Source organism: Malaclemys terrapin, chromosome 3 (genome assembly GCF_027887155.1).
Source record: "Malaclemys terrapin pileata isolate rMalTer1 chromosome 3, rMalTer1.hap1, whole genome shotgun sequence".
NCBI lineage: Eukaryota > Metazoa > Chordata > Testudines > Emydidae > Malaclemys > Malaclemys terrapin.
The window spans coordinates 66,727,407-66,741,670 of NC_071507.1; positions in this window are offsets into that span (position 1 = coordinate 66,727,407).

Genomic DNA, 14,264 nt, shown 5'->3' on the forward strand with positions numbered 1-14,264 from the left:
GGTTTCGTTTGACACCAAAACATTAGGTTTTTGCTGTTTCTAAGCAAACCATAAATAAATCAAAAAGAAGAACAGGAGTACTTGTGGCACCTTAGAGACTAACAAATTTATTAGAGCATAAGCTTTCGTGGACTACAGCCCACTTCTTCGGATGCATAGTCCACGAAAGCTTATGCTCTAATAAATTTGTTAGCCTCTAAGGTGCCACAAGTACTCCTGTTCTTCTTTTTGCGGATACAGACTAACACGGCTGTTACTCTGAAACTTGTCATAAATAAATCAGACAGTCATTATAATTGCTACAGCTTGCCAAGTGTGAAACTTGAAGGCCATCTCCAGGCTCATTTGATCCGGGGAATGTTGGCCTCTGTGGCCAATCTCTGATCAGTTTCTATCCAGGAGGTTCATAACACAGCTATTTGGAGGTCTCTGCGCACCTTGACAAAGCATTTCTTGGGCTCATCCTTAGGAGAGGGGTCAATGCAGTGGTGTAAATAGTGGCATTCATTGGATGTAAAGGTGTAAATTGGTCAGAAAACAGATGCAAATAATGAATGAATGTAACTTGCACTGGTTTGGCTTTCATGAGTTGTGTAAAATCATTTACACCCTGCAGGAGGCAGGAAAAACAACTAACACTTAGCAGGAGGGTGCAAAGAAGGTAGAGAGGGCTTACTTTATCATACACCCCCCGTTAGTACCGGTCTTGTTGCTTCTCTCTTTCCGCTCCTTTGGTGTTTGATTTTTGAATATTAACTGAATGCCTAACCAATGCAAGTTTTACCTATTTTCTAACCAGCTTACACTCGGCAGATAACCTTTTGTCAACATACAACCATCCATTCATGCCAGGATTCAGGAAATAGGAGTAATTCAACTTTTCCTCTCAATTTTTAATAGGGGATAGGACATAGCTTTATTTTACTCTGTGTTTGTGTTGTTTTTGAGGCGCTCTTTCTTTCAATGAAGACATTAAAACCTCATTGAAAATCATATTATCTCTTTCCATATAAAAGTGAGATATTGACATTGATGTGGAAGGTGTGTTTTTACATTCTATTACCGCCTTTTGCTGCTTACAGTACCTCTTGTAGTGTTACATTTTTATTGTTTCAAAGACTTCCCTGGAATATTTTAGTATCCAAGACTGGGTATCTGTTCTGGCAGCACGTCTCTGGAAAAGAGACAATTACTGGTAACTGTTCTTCTGTGAATATATACACCGCAACAGATCATCACTCACTAACCTGCCTCCAGAGTTGTGTCTGTTTCCTTTAGTCATTTTAGAATATCTAATAGTTTTTTTCTCTTGCCTTCTCCCTCCCTCCACCACACTTCCAACTCTTTTCTTGTGCTCTGAGGTTTCCTCACAGCAACTTTTACATCTCCTAAACAGTCATTATAATAAACCAGCCTCTCAGAATTAAATAACTTCTATCCTGGGACTTGTACTCATGTAGAATGAAAGGGAAGATGTGTTCCACATTTTGTTGTGAGGAATCTCATTTTTCTTGTATTTCATAATCTTTTTCTGTTCTGTTTCATGCTCTTGCTCGTCCTTTTCATTCTACTGTCTGTAGTTATCATACTTCATTGTGATTAATATAGTCTCAAAACTCTAGTCTTACTGCATCTGAACACTTGGTAACTTCTTGGATGAGAACATGTAGCTGTTTTGTTTTTACACTGGCATACTTTCCTGGCACAAGTCTTTTGTGCTCTCTAGAAAGTTAAAAAACAATGTTTTTAATTTGCAAAAATTGAAAAATAGAGTTCAACTGACTGATTATAAAAGCATCATTTGAGCTCACAATAGGCAGCAGTGATCAACATATTCCTAAACCCCAGAGTAACTTTGGGAAATATGAACATTTAGGAAAGATATTTAAGATTAAATGTGAGTGTGCAGGGAGGGGCAAGAGAAGGCAGCATGGTACAGTGAAGAGTGGGAAGGACTGGGATTTAAGATTCTTGACTCTGCCACTGGGATGACGTTGGGCAAGTCACTTTGCTCCTCTGTGCCTCCATCTGGCAGGGGGGGGGTCTCGTCAACCATGGCAGGCAGGGGACCCAGGAGAAGGAAAAATGATTTCAAACGAAGATCAGGCCTGGCCCACCAGTTTGTAAAAGTTGTGCCAATCACACTTGCTCTGTGGGTCTGCACTGATGACGCCAGCTAACAGGACAAAGAGAAGCAAGCATTTAAGATAAAATGGACTATGCAGCATTATGCTTTTCCTATCTGTGAAGCACAGCAAACTTACTACAAATATGGGGTGTATAACGTGGTAATCTTAACCTCTTTGCTAAATTGATATTTTGCAAAAGAGCTGGTTTCCCCCCCACTTAATCTGGGAAATTATCTGGATAATTATTTTGCATAAAGTACAGACATCTGCAAGTGGTTTAGTTGGCTTGCTTTTAATCAATAAACTGTCCAGCTAGGATATCTCAATATGTATACTTCTTGAATGGCAAGGAATTATCCCTGGGTGTGTGTTTGTTAGTGGGTTAATAATATAAGTATATTTTAGGTGTGTGCCTCATGCCTCAACAGATGCAAAGTATGTTAATATTGGTTGACAAAAGTACACTACAGAATGTGCTATTGCATTCATAGCATCTTTTATTGAAAAAAGAATAAGTGATTTCTGACTGTTGATAATAAATTTATGGATTATTAAGCCACCAAAAATCTCAATCAAATGGTACATAAAATACTATCATATCAAAAGTGTGTAAATAAAAATCAGGGAGTGATTCACTGCTGTGTTAGTCCAGTTTTATGCAGGACTCCATTGAAGTGAGTGAAGTTACTCCAGTATTAAGCTGGTGTAACTCAGGAATTTAGTTTATACTTTCAGGGATAACTAAACAGGGCCAGGTATGCTCCAGCTTGTACAAGCTGCTTCAGTGAGGCAAACCAGCCAAGCAGTCTAGGGAATCTAGCCCACTGTCTGGAACCAGACAGTAGGGACCACGTGAAAATCTTCACGTTTGTGAAGCAATTGTAAATGACAATTCTAAAAAATACTTCCATACCCATTTCTCTCCTCTCCATTTCCCCCATCTCTGCCTCCCCTCTCTGGTGGTTTCCTCCCTCCATATTTTTCTCTCCCTCCTTGCTTCTTTTATCCTGCAGTGGCTTGAGCAGAACTTCACAATAGTTGAAAAGAGTGGGGTTGGCATTGGTGACTAAAGGGAGACAGAGCTCCACAGAACAAGCAACTCAGGCTGCTGGGCCCCATCCTGTGCTGGTCAGCACAGCGACAGCAGGACTTGAAAGAAAATCTGCTGGCATTGCTTGGCATTAGCCGGGCTTTAGAGAAAATTCCATCCCTCTGTTGATTGTGTAGCGGAGCTTCAAAACAGAGCAGGTTTAGTGTTGAGCTACATCTCCTTAGAAGCTTGATCAACTGAGCAAAGGAGAGTGGGACTAGCAGCACTTAAGAGGTTTGTATAATTTCATAACCTTTAATAACCTTTGCATCTATGCAATGAACACTAGCATGAGAGAAAGGGGTTAAACCAAAGCAATCAAAACAGCTACCTAGGAGAGCTTCCCTAGAACTGTGGAGAAGCAAAGAGTAATAATTACTATGAAGACCACCCATGGATCATGCTTTGTGGATCCAAATGAGATATTATGGTGATAGGCACTTACATGGTGTGGTTACAGGCGCTACAGACAAATTGTAGAGGAGTTAAAAATAATAACTAACTCTTCTATTTCAGGGTGAACTATGGGGGTCCAATGAATTCTGCCCCTTCCTATGCATCACATTGCATAACTGAAAAGGTGCATTTCTCCCTGCAATTCCTAGATTTCTGATGCAGCCGGTATTGGCTACAGCTGGAAGCAGGGTGATGCACTAGATATGGCAATTTCTGTGTTCCCATGAGATAGTTCTGTTTGGATTCTCCCGCTATTTGATTGCATTCAAAGAAGAATTTGTATTTGAACTGATATAGAAAGAAAACTGGCATAGAACATACAGTAACTCACTCTGTCAAGGATTTGGCATAGCATTCAAGGGAAACCAACTATGATTTATGTCAATACAGCACAGATAATTTCCTATTGATTGACTGCCAGATCCTTGATAAAATAATGAGTTAGGCTCAATGCCAGTCATTCCTGGGCAGTGGCAAGCCAATGTTTCTATTATGCGTGCCCTTGACAAGGGTTCTCTCAAAATTTGTAAGTAATTTGAGTTTATAAATTCTCTTTTCAAATGCAAACTCAAATAAACTAAAGTGGAGATTATTTGTACTTGAATTTAATTTTTGCTTTAATATGTGCACTCATGTAAGCGTTTGCGTCCAGTTCCGATAGCGAACATGCACATCAGAGTTTTTATGTTTGTTTTTGAACCAAATGATTCTGCTTGATAGGGTTTCCTCATAGGAGATTGGGGAATATCCCCATATTCATTTTAGTTTTCAAAGGAATTTAAGTCATCAGGTCAGATTCGGAGAGTCTAGCAGTAAGTGGCACACCTGACTTTGTTCCCAAATCCTTAGTCCCAGTAGCTGGGCTGGGTGCTAGCTAGCTCCATGGCAGACCGGGGCAAAAGAAGAAGAATCCGAAGAAGTGGGCTGTAGTCCATGAAAGCTTATGCTCTAATAAATTTGTTAGTCTCTAAGGTGCCACAAGTACTCCTGTTCTTTTTGGGACAAAAGTGTTTTCCATACTCAGGCTATGGAGTAGCTGCTGGACCTTTCTATCATTGCAGCTCTGAAAAGTCACTAGCCACAGTGGTCCAAAAACACTTTGTTCCACTGAGGGTGGCTGTGAAGAACATGGACATTATATATACTAATTTTTTGAATGTTATGCATCTCTGTCTAGCTCTGTAAGTTTGATGATAATCCTGCAGGAACCACACACAATAGTAGTAGATAGAATTCAATTGCCTGGTGTTCAGAGGGCCCATACCAGCAATCCACTCTGTAAAGAGCACCTCCAGTACCCTCTGGAGAAGTGTGAAAGTGAATTTGGTGTCCTGCTCAAAACCCTAGGAGATCTTTACACAGAAATGCTAAACAAAGGGACTTTAGAATGGTTAAAAAGACAACCTGAGACTTAAGAGGGGAGAGATGCTGTCTGGGATGTCCAAGGAGCAGTAGTTACAAGGGAACCCATAACACCCAGCCCAGTGACTGGGTTAAGTGGAACCTACTTAAACTGTCAAGCAAAGACGAAGTAAAGTAAAGCAATATGCATATAGGCTTGTTGTGATTTTTAAACCTGTACTCTCATTGCTATGTACCTTTGGATTAACAAACAAATGTGTTTGTTTGGAAGAAGCTTGAATCAGACACTGATGACAAGCTCCCAAAGGGATAGTTATTGCAGGTTCAAAATACAGCTGGCTGTGTGGAATTATCCTGGTTGGTAAACAAGGGGACTGCAGTAAGAAACCCAGTCTAATAGCAGGGTGAATTGCAGAATTCTACCCTGAGAAAAAGACAGGCATGGATCTGTCACCTGAAGGGGGTGTACTCAAGAGATACTACAAAGGAGTCTAAAGCATAGCTTGTCCTCTGAGCATGACAGTGGTGAATACAAGGATCCACATAAGAGAGGATGCTCAGGCACACCTTTAGCCCATTGCTGCTTTGCCCTTTTAGCACACATAGGGAGCTACTGCTGAGCAGAGCTAAGGTCTGCGCAAACCCTTCATGGCTCTCCATATCCTATCCCCTATGCAGCAGAACTGACTGATTCTGTTGCCAGGTGTCCCTCTGCATCCATGGAGGAAAGGGCAGGATTTGGCCCTCTAGCGATTAAGCAAACGACTTCAGTGGGAGCAGGACTCAATCCTAGAGCACCATTAAGGATTGCCTGACTTTCACATGTCAGCAGCATAACTGTTTGCAAAACTGCCTGCTCTATACATAAGCTGGTGAAGCATGAACCTGCAAAACCCACATAAAAATCATAGCCAGGACCACTACTTCATTGCCACATAAAACCAGGCTGAGAATAGGAAAGAAAGAATAGGAAATGTACTCTAATTTACTCCTGCATACAGACATCGCCTCTTAGGCTTAGAGCTCTGGGTGCATGTATAAACAATGTACAAAAATACAACTGGCCTGATTCCCATATCAGAACAGTTCTAACATGTTAAAATGAACAGTTCCCTCCCCCTGCCCCCCCACTATGCCCTTAATCCCATTTGGGAGAAGCCTGGGATATGAGATAAGCTTTGCACCATGCCCTACAGCTCAACACATTCAGGCTCTGTTGGACTAAGGAATAGACTGAGTCCCTTCACTGACAGTCTCTCCAATGAAAATGCTCTTTCATCAGCACCCCAGTGCTAAAACTGTGGTGCTGTTATCTCAAAGGTCTCAGCAGATCTCACCTATTGTTGTAACTTACAGAATGAGAGGTAGTCTCAATGCACCAATGTTAAAACCATCAGAGATACATAGATTAAAACCAACACTTTCCAGCAGGTAACCAGTGAGCATTATAACAAATGTACTTGCTATGGGAGATACCACTAAGGCTGGGGCTTCCACATGCAAAACCAGCTGGAGTTTTGCAGCAGTCTTCAAGTGCAGCTGCACACAGAGAGAATTGGAATAATCCAATTTGAACATAATGGGCTGCAAACTCTACGTAGGGCTGGCAGCTTTTCACCACTCAGGAGGTACAAAGAGGCTGGAAAATGGCTCTGTTGGAGGGGAATTGCCTGCAGGTGAAAATGTGTTGGATCCATGCTCTGCACCTGCTGATTCATTAAAAAGGGCCATGTCAAAGCAATCCTGCCCTGGTATGGGGTCCACTAGGGATGGTGCATCAGTGGTGCAACTAAAAACTGCCTAGAAGCGGCTCTAACTCTTGTTGGGGCTACAGATGGCCTTGAGATTCAGAGAGTTTGAGCCATCTCCTTGGTACCTCCTCCTTCTCCCAGCTCCAGGAGAGAATCCAGCCCAATTACCTCAACTGACATAGCATATATAGAAGACTTCTGAAAACTGCCATTAAAAAGACATGGACTGTGTGGTGGTCTTTTTGAGTGTTACTGTTTTCTTCAGCTCCCTCAGTCTCCTGTACATTATCAGTTGGCCTCTGTGGCTCAGCCTTCTAGCTGGCTCACAGTGTCCATCCCCTTCTAGGGTACAACAAACTCAAATAGAAACAGTTCCTTGCCCTTTAGGATTAATTATAACTAAAATGGTTCCTTACCCACCTGGGGCTTAACTCCCTTTGTGGAATTAACTCAGCAGGGTTCATTCCACACTCTTACCCTCATTGGTGACCAGACACAGATCCAGGCTTGGCCCAGCCCAGTTCCTTTGGCTGTGGCCTAGGGGACATTCCACCTCGCTCCATTGGCTCCAGCAAGGAACCACATTGCTAACTCCAGGCAGCTCCTTTTATTTTGGCCTGCTGAGCCTTGATTGTCTGTAGCTGGTCCCCAGCCTTTATAGTTGCTTGAGGACCAGCTATCAATGGATCCTAAAATGGCTGCTCTCTGGATATCTCTTTAGGCAAGGCTGGAGGTTTAATACTTGCTGCTCTTTTCCTCTCAGAGAACTGCTCCCGAGGCTGGGTGCAGCAGAGCAGAGGGACCCCCAGAAGGGGCCCACAAAGGGCTGGGACACCCTGCCCACAGTCTGTTTTGCTTTTTAACATTTTAAATAATTCACAGAGAAGTATTACATTTTTAATAGTAATGTATGTTTAGTGACATGACAGTCTCTCACATTGTATTCATGCACATTTCCCTGGTGCATTGCGACTGCTAAAGTGGTCTAGTCTGAAAGCAAAGCAGTTTGGGAAGTGGCCAATTTTCTCCCATTGCAATAGCATGAACATCTAGCTTATTTCCCCATTGCCAGTTCATAGAGGAAGAATTTCTTTCACTAAATGCATGAATGGCCAGCTCATTACAAAGTAGTTATTCCACAATTTTGCTCAGGCTGACAGCAAAATCCATTTGAGGGATCCAAGTTATGGCATCACAGTATGAAAGCATCTGTACCTCCATTAAACTGTTTGATTGGACTGGGTATGAGACTATCTGAAAATCAAGCTACTGGTTTTCTATGGTTTTTTAAAAGATATATTTCTAGTACATTTTAACATTGTCTGGATGTAACAGTTCACAAGTCCTCCTGCACTAGATCTACAGCATAGTCTTTTATTTGGACAGGAAATTGTCCATTAGTCCATGACCTTGCTTTTTCTTACAATGTGTTGTAAATTTAAGGGACGCTCAGATGAAGTGAGGTTGGTGTTCAGATTGGCGGTTTTCCTAAAAGCATTGAATAAATCAATATGATAAATCACTCTCCTAGTCATCAAGTTTTAGGTTAGGCATGAATTGAACAGTTAAAGTGCTAAAAAAGAATTCCATTGTTGTTTTGTTTTCCAGTATCACCTAGTCCACAGATAAAGAAGCTGTTTCATTCTCTGTTGCTGATAAGCAGACATTTTGTAAGCTAATCTCTTGATAAAAAAGAGAGGTTTTGTGTATCCATGGAAAACTGTTCCATGTTTCTCTGTACTGCTTTGTTAATTTTAGAACTTGCATTAAACCTTTGCTTGTGACGCACATTATGAGACTTGTTTACTTCACCCTAATGTAAGGGGACATAGTTCCATATCAGTTCTCGTCCTGCTGGATCTAAGGGAAATGTATTCGACTAATAAAAGGATGAATTATCAGTCTGTAATTTGAGGTTGTTTTGTTTGTCATGTGACTTACGTAACCCCCTGGTGAGTGTGTACTGTATCACAGATGCCTTTTTGTACCCAATCAGAAGATAGAAGTCTGTAACAGAAATCTGGCTCTTTAGCTCAAGCTGTAGTTGCTCATGCTTTTAGCTCACAGTGGCTCTCAACCTATTTACCATCGTGGGCCACATATGCCACTCTCTATGTGGTAGGTGGGCTGGATCCACAGAGTATATTACCTGTATGGCCCTGAGGCTATCACATGGGCCGCAGCTGTGTGCTGATTGGGCCGCAAGGAGCTGGCAGCCCGAGAACCAGCTCTAGAGGCTCCTGATTCAATTCCTAGTGCATTGGCCAAGTTGCCAGGCATCACACTTGTACTCCTCAGTTGCTTGAGGACATACATACAGAGCAGTCCATGTACTCCCCGCACAAACTTGTGAATGGGGTGTATTCTGAAGCCTTAAATAAACAGATAAGTTAGGGAAGGAAAAGACTTAATGCAGCAGATCTCACTTACTCCATCTCACTGTCATTGCAGGATTGTTCCCTATTGTACATTTGTTTACATGTTGGCCGGTTTATTTTTAAATGTTCCACCTCATTCTTTGGGTTGATATCTGACCATCAGCAAGTTTTTCCTGATATTTTGCCTTAATTTTTCTTTGTCAACATCTTCCCCCTTATGAACTCCTATAAAATCTAATAGAAAATTTTTACCTTTCTCCAGGTTTGTTTGAATCATCCTATCAAATTTAATATCTATGAAATGCTATAGGATGGTTAAATAATTTGTAGATAAGTTAATACAAAGGATCCAATTTCTCTCCCTCCTGGGGATTATATTGGGTGTTACCCAAAGATATGGATCATCAGTAGGAACATGTGGAGCTATAGGGCTTAGAACTACTTGTGTTATACCCTCATGTTATTCACTGTTTAATATTGTTAGTGTAACCCCTTTAATTGACGTACTCTGCATCCTAATAACCTGTATCTTTTGCTGTGTCTCAGCCAGCCTGGGAATAAAGGTGCCTTAAATTTTGTGATCCTTGATTGTGAGTGTCATTTTTGGGTCAGTCCATTGAGAGTTAGATGGACATGACTGACACGTTGCTCTAATCATTGGAATACCTACAGCAAGAGCCTTCAGGGTTTGTAGCATGATTGCTACAACTGCCAGCATTACTAAATGTCCATCCAATGGTGTTTACACGGGGTCAGGTTCAGGCTTGTCCAAGGTGAGAGGGAGGTCTGTTACCATACCCTAAAGGGAAGCCTGATTTAACATGAATGGACTTGATCAAAGTGCAGTGGAGGAAAAGTGAGTAGACCTTTGCAAATCCGTGGGTATTCACTTTGTATCAGTGGACCATTTCTGTGGATACCAGCGCAGGATACATATTTTGTATCAGTGCAGGGCTCTGACAGTAAGAGCAGGCGGGCAGATGTGAGCTGCCCTGGGTGGAGGGCCTGGGGGACAGGGGCTGGGAGCTGCTCGGGCTCCATGCCCAGGGCAGATAGAGGGTCCGCCACGGCTCCCGGGGTACAGCCCTGAAAATCCGCGGATATCTGCAGATAATTTTTGCAGATCGGATGCGGATACACATTTGTGTATCCGCGCAGGGCTCTAAAAGTGAGTAAACTGCTCTTTGCTATAGTACTAGATAGTCAGCCATTTGAGCATGTGGATTGCTAATGTTCATCAGGTGGCTTCATGATACAAACAGATAAGACAGAGAATTTGGTGGCAGAATTTCATGAGGCTTTTAAGGAAATGGGATGTTCTCCAGTGACCAAAAATAAATGTAATGGAATGGAATGCACAGGCAGTGGTGCCATGCTGCCAGAAAAGTAACTGGAAATAGACAGGTGAAAACAGAAATGATCCAGAAAGTGGAAGAACCTGCCAAGTGAATCTTGTTGCTTATGATTGTAAAGAAAAAATAATAATAAAAGAATGGCTACTTTACGTGTGCTTAAGTCCCAAAGAACTGAATGAGCAAATTTGCAAGGAACATTATCATTTACCTACAAGACACGAGAGATGTCAGAGGTGTAAAGTATTTCAACATATTGGCTGGGTCTGCTGCATTTTGGCAGTGCATGTTTAACATGTTTTTTTTTTGGGAGATGCTGCTTTATACAAGGACTTATAGTATGTGTCAGAATGGGTATGTAAGTGGGCATGCCATACCCTCCATTCTCATGGCTGGTGACAGGAAAAAAAACAGGAAGGGGGAAACACTGAGGAAAAATTGGAGCTTCTAATGAAGAGGGGAGGGGAGCAAATGTCATCACCATTTGGATCAGTTCAAACCACAGTTGCCAACTTTCACACGATAAATAAGCACCCCGACTTTCACACTAAGCCAAAAATCAAGCTAATTCCATTTCAAAACAAGGACAAAACAAGCCAATCCCTAAGAATCCCCAACGCTCTAAGTGACTAGATCCCCCGGCATGCAGTCTGGGACTGTGGCGGTTCCCTGACTCTCTCCCCACCTTATCCCTGCTTGTCGGGAGCTGATTTAAAAAAAAAAAAAAGAAGCAACACGCAACAAGCTACAAGTCAACAAGCAACTCACAAGCCAATTAAACCAAAAACAAGCCCAATTTCTGCATTTTTTTTGTGGGTTTGGCATGTCTGGTTGAAACATTGCTTCATACATTCATCTTTTCTGATCAGTTCTGCATGTGAAGGTTTTCATAAGACAATACCATAGTTCTTCCAAGAGAAACAGCAGCTGTCCCCCAAGACAATACAGTAGTATTTTCCAATTTGTACTATATAGGTCCAAATTCTGCTCTGACCTACACTGGTGTAAATTTGGATAGAGATCAATGAGTTATTTTGGATTCACTCCCATATAATGGGGAGCAGAATTTGATTTGATGTGTTGCTTTGGGGAATGAGTAAGAGAAAGCATGATTTAGAAGTTGTTTGTGCAAAAGGGCTTCAACTAAACAGGAAAAATGTTTGTTTGAAAAACAGGAGTTGTTATACCTGAGAGAAATGATGACATTCAATGGAATTAAACCAGAGCATGGAAAAAAGCAACTGTGCTAAAAATATCTAGCCCTACTAGCAAAATGCAATTGCAACATGTTCTTGGAAGGGTAAATTATTTGGGTGCATTTCTCCATAATCTGTCAGGAGAAACACAAAATGGACAAAAGTTATTACCTAAAGTGACAGAGTGGCAATGGACAGAGGTACATGAGAAAACATTTCAAAACCTTAAAGCGATGTTTATCACAGCATCTACTCTTCAATAGTTTCATGTCAGGTTACCAATAAAAACGTCAACAAATGTGTCACAGGTTGACTTAGTAGCTATTTTAATGTAGTTGAAGGGCAAACAGTGGAGATCAATTGTGTTCAAGGCAACACCAGCGTAATCCCAATATACACAAATAAAGAATCCATGTGAATTGCTTGAGGGTATTGAGATTTTATACATGATATTTATGACCTGCTCATTACTGCAGAAACAAAGTGCAGGACTCTCTTATTGCCATCTGAGAAAAGTATTTGTGATAGGTGAAACTGAAATGCACGTTGGGTTGTTTAGTTACATACGTCATATAGTATTGGCTTCTGCTCTCTGGGTGGTTGATTTATACAATTTAATCCACATAAATGGCCCCAGTTTTAAATTCTGGCCCAGTATCTCAGCTGTGGCTGAAGAACAAACATTTGTATGTGTGTGCTGGGTCAGTCCCCTACATGAGTTAGAACAGCCAGGAGGCTGCTTTAAATTGTTCCGTCTACTAATGGCTCCAAGGGTCCTTTACAATAGCTGGGGATTGCCAAAATGCAAGGATGCCCTGTCCACTGCCCCTTTTTTCCATGCCCCCTATGCTCTTCATGAGTGTATAGGGGGGAAGGGGAGGAAGAAAGTGGGAGACATGGGTTAGGGTTGGGGGAGAATTAGCACAGAATCCATTACATAGAGTCTTACATGCCAGAGGATCCTCCATCTGTGTGTGGTCCTCTTGCATTCAAGGTGGAGGTGGGGGACATCTGGAAATGCATATTTAGCTGTGCCATTCAAAATTCACACAGCTTTTAGCTGTGCAAATCAACCTCATCTTGGAACAGAGGCAATTCTGGGCTAGATTGTGCAATTGGCACAAAGTCCTGTGGATGATGAGGAGAGATGGTATCTTTCCTGGTGCTGTTCACTGTGCATGGATGTATAAACAGTAAATTTTAAAAGGCTAAAGAATATTTGTGAAAGGGATATACACCCTCAGGCTGCAGGATTCAAGCCAACCTCTACTGTTGGGTGTTAGGACATAACTATCTCATAACTGCCTACTGCAGGATTTCTTGACCTTTCTCTGAAGCATGTGGTACTGGCCACTGTCATTGACAGGTACTAGCCCTCACTCCATCCTTCCTCTTCCCTTTTCTGAGGATTTGCTCCCTGGAGAGTGCAACCAATTCCTACACATGGAGAATGCTGTTGTATTCTGCCCTTAGTCAATAAATTCTATCCTTACATGAATGCATGAGAACAAAATGCAGTTGATCAGAAGGATGAGATATGTTTTGACAAGTATGACTACAGTTTAGAGATAGCACTGCCAGGATCGATGCACCAAGGATAGTGAAGCCTTGAACAATCTATCTTCTGATGTGGCTGTCCATCTTGCAGGTGCTGCTGAGCCTATCCGGTTGGAACTGTCTCAATGCAATAAATGCTGATGCAGTCTTCACACCATCTGAAATGCTTCCATCTGGATAGCTTTAAGTGTAACTCCATGGTCTTTCAATCTAGCTTTATGGAAAGCACTGGGGAGGACACTATATTTCAGATGCTCATTCCCAGATGTTACCCCTGTACTTGTGGGTCTGTGGCAACATCTGGCTATAAATCCTGCAGATAAACAATACAAGATCCTGCCTCAAAGTGTACAATAGTCTATTTTTTTTCAGCAAAGTATATAAATGGCTCTGTTATTAGAGTTCTGCATGAAAGATAGATATAGCTTCATATCTGTGGACAGCTAATATAAAGAACTCCATCTACTGGCATATAAGAATATGCAGCATTGTTCATAAATTTGTAGATTTAATAAAGCTGTTGTTATGTAATATACATGGATGTCTGAGTACAGCTCTTAATCGGCTGCATTTGAGACATTACCTGAAGCTAGTGGGCTACTTCTTTAACATCTTGGATCTGTTAGAGTTTTTAAAAGGCCCCAAACAACAAAAGTACAATCAAATTGGCTTTAAAAACCCACACAGACAAAGGAGAGCCCCTCATGGACTAGACCTCTACTTTTTTCCGGCACCAAAACAACCTTCGGTGACACCACAGAGAAAAATACAGTTTTATTGATTAATAAGAGGCACTCACTCAATTACAGGCTCTAGGAAAAGATATTAAATCTGTGGAAACAGCTAGTTTTCAATGAAGTTCTGCTCAGTAGAGCCAAAAGTTCAGCACTGCTGTGACAGCAGAGTGACCAGGAAGAGCTCCATTGTTATTCATTGCTCGAATGGAACTGACTCTTTGAAGCACTAGGGAGTGCCATGGTTGTTCTATTGGGG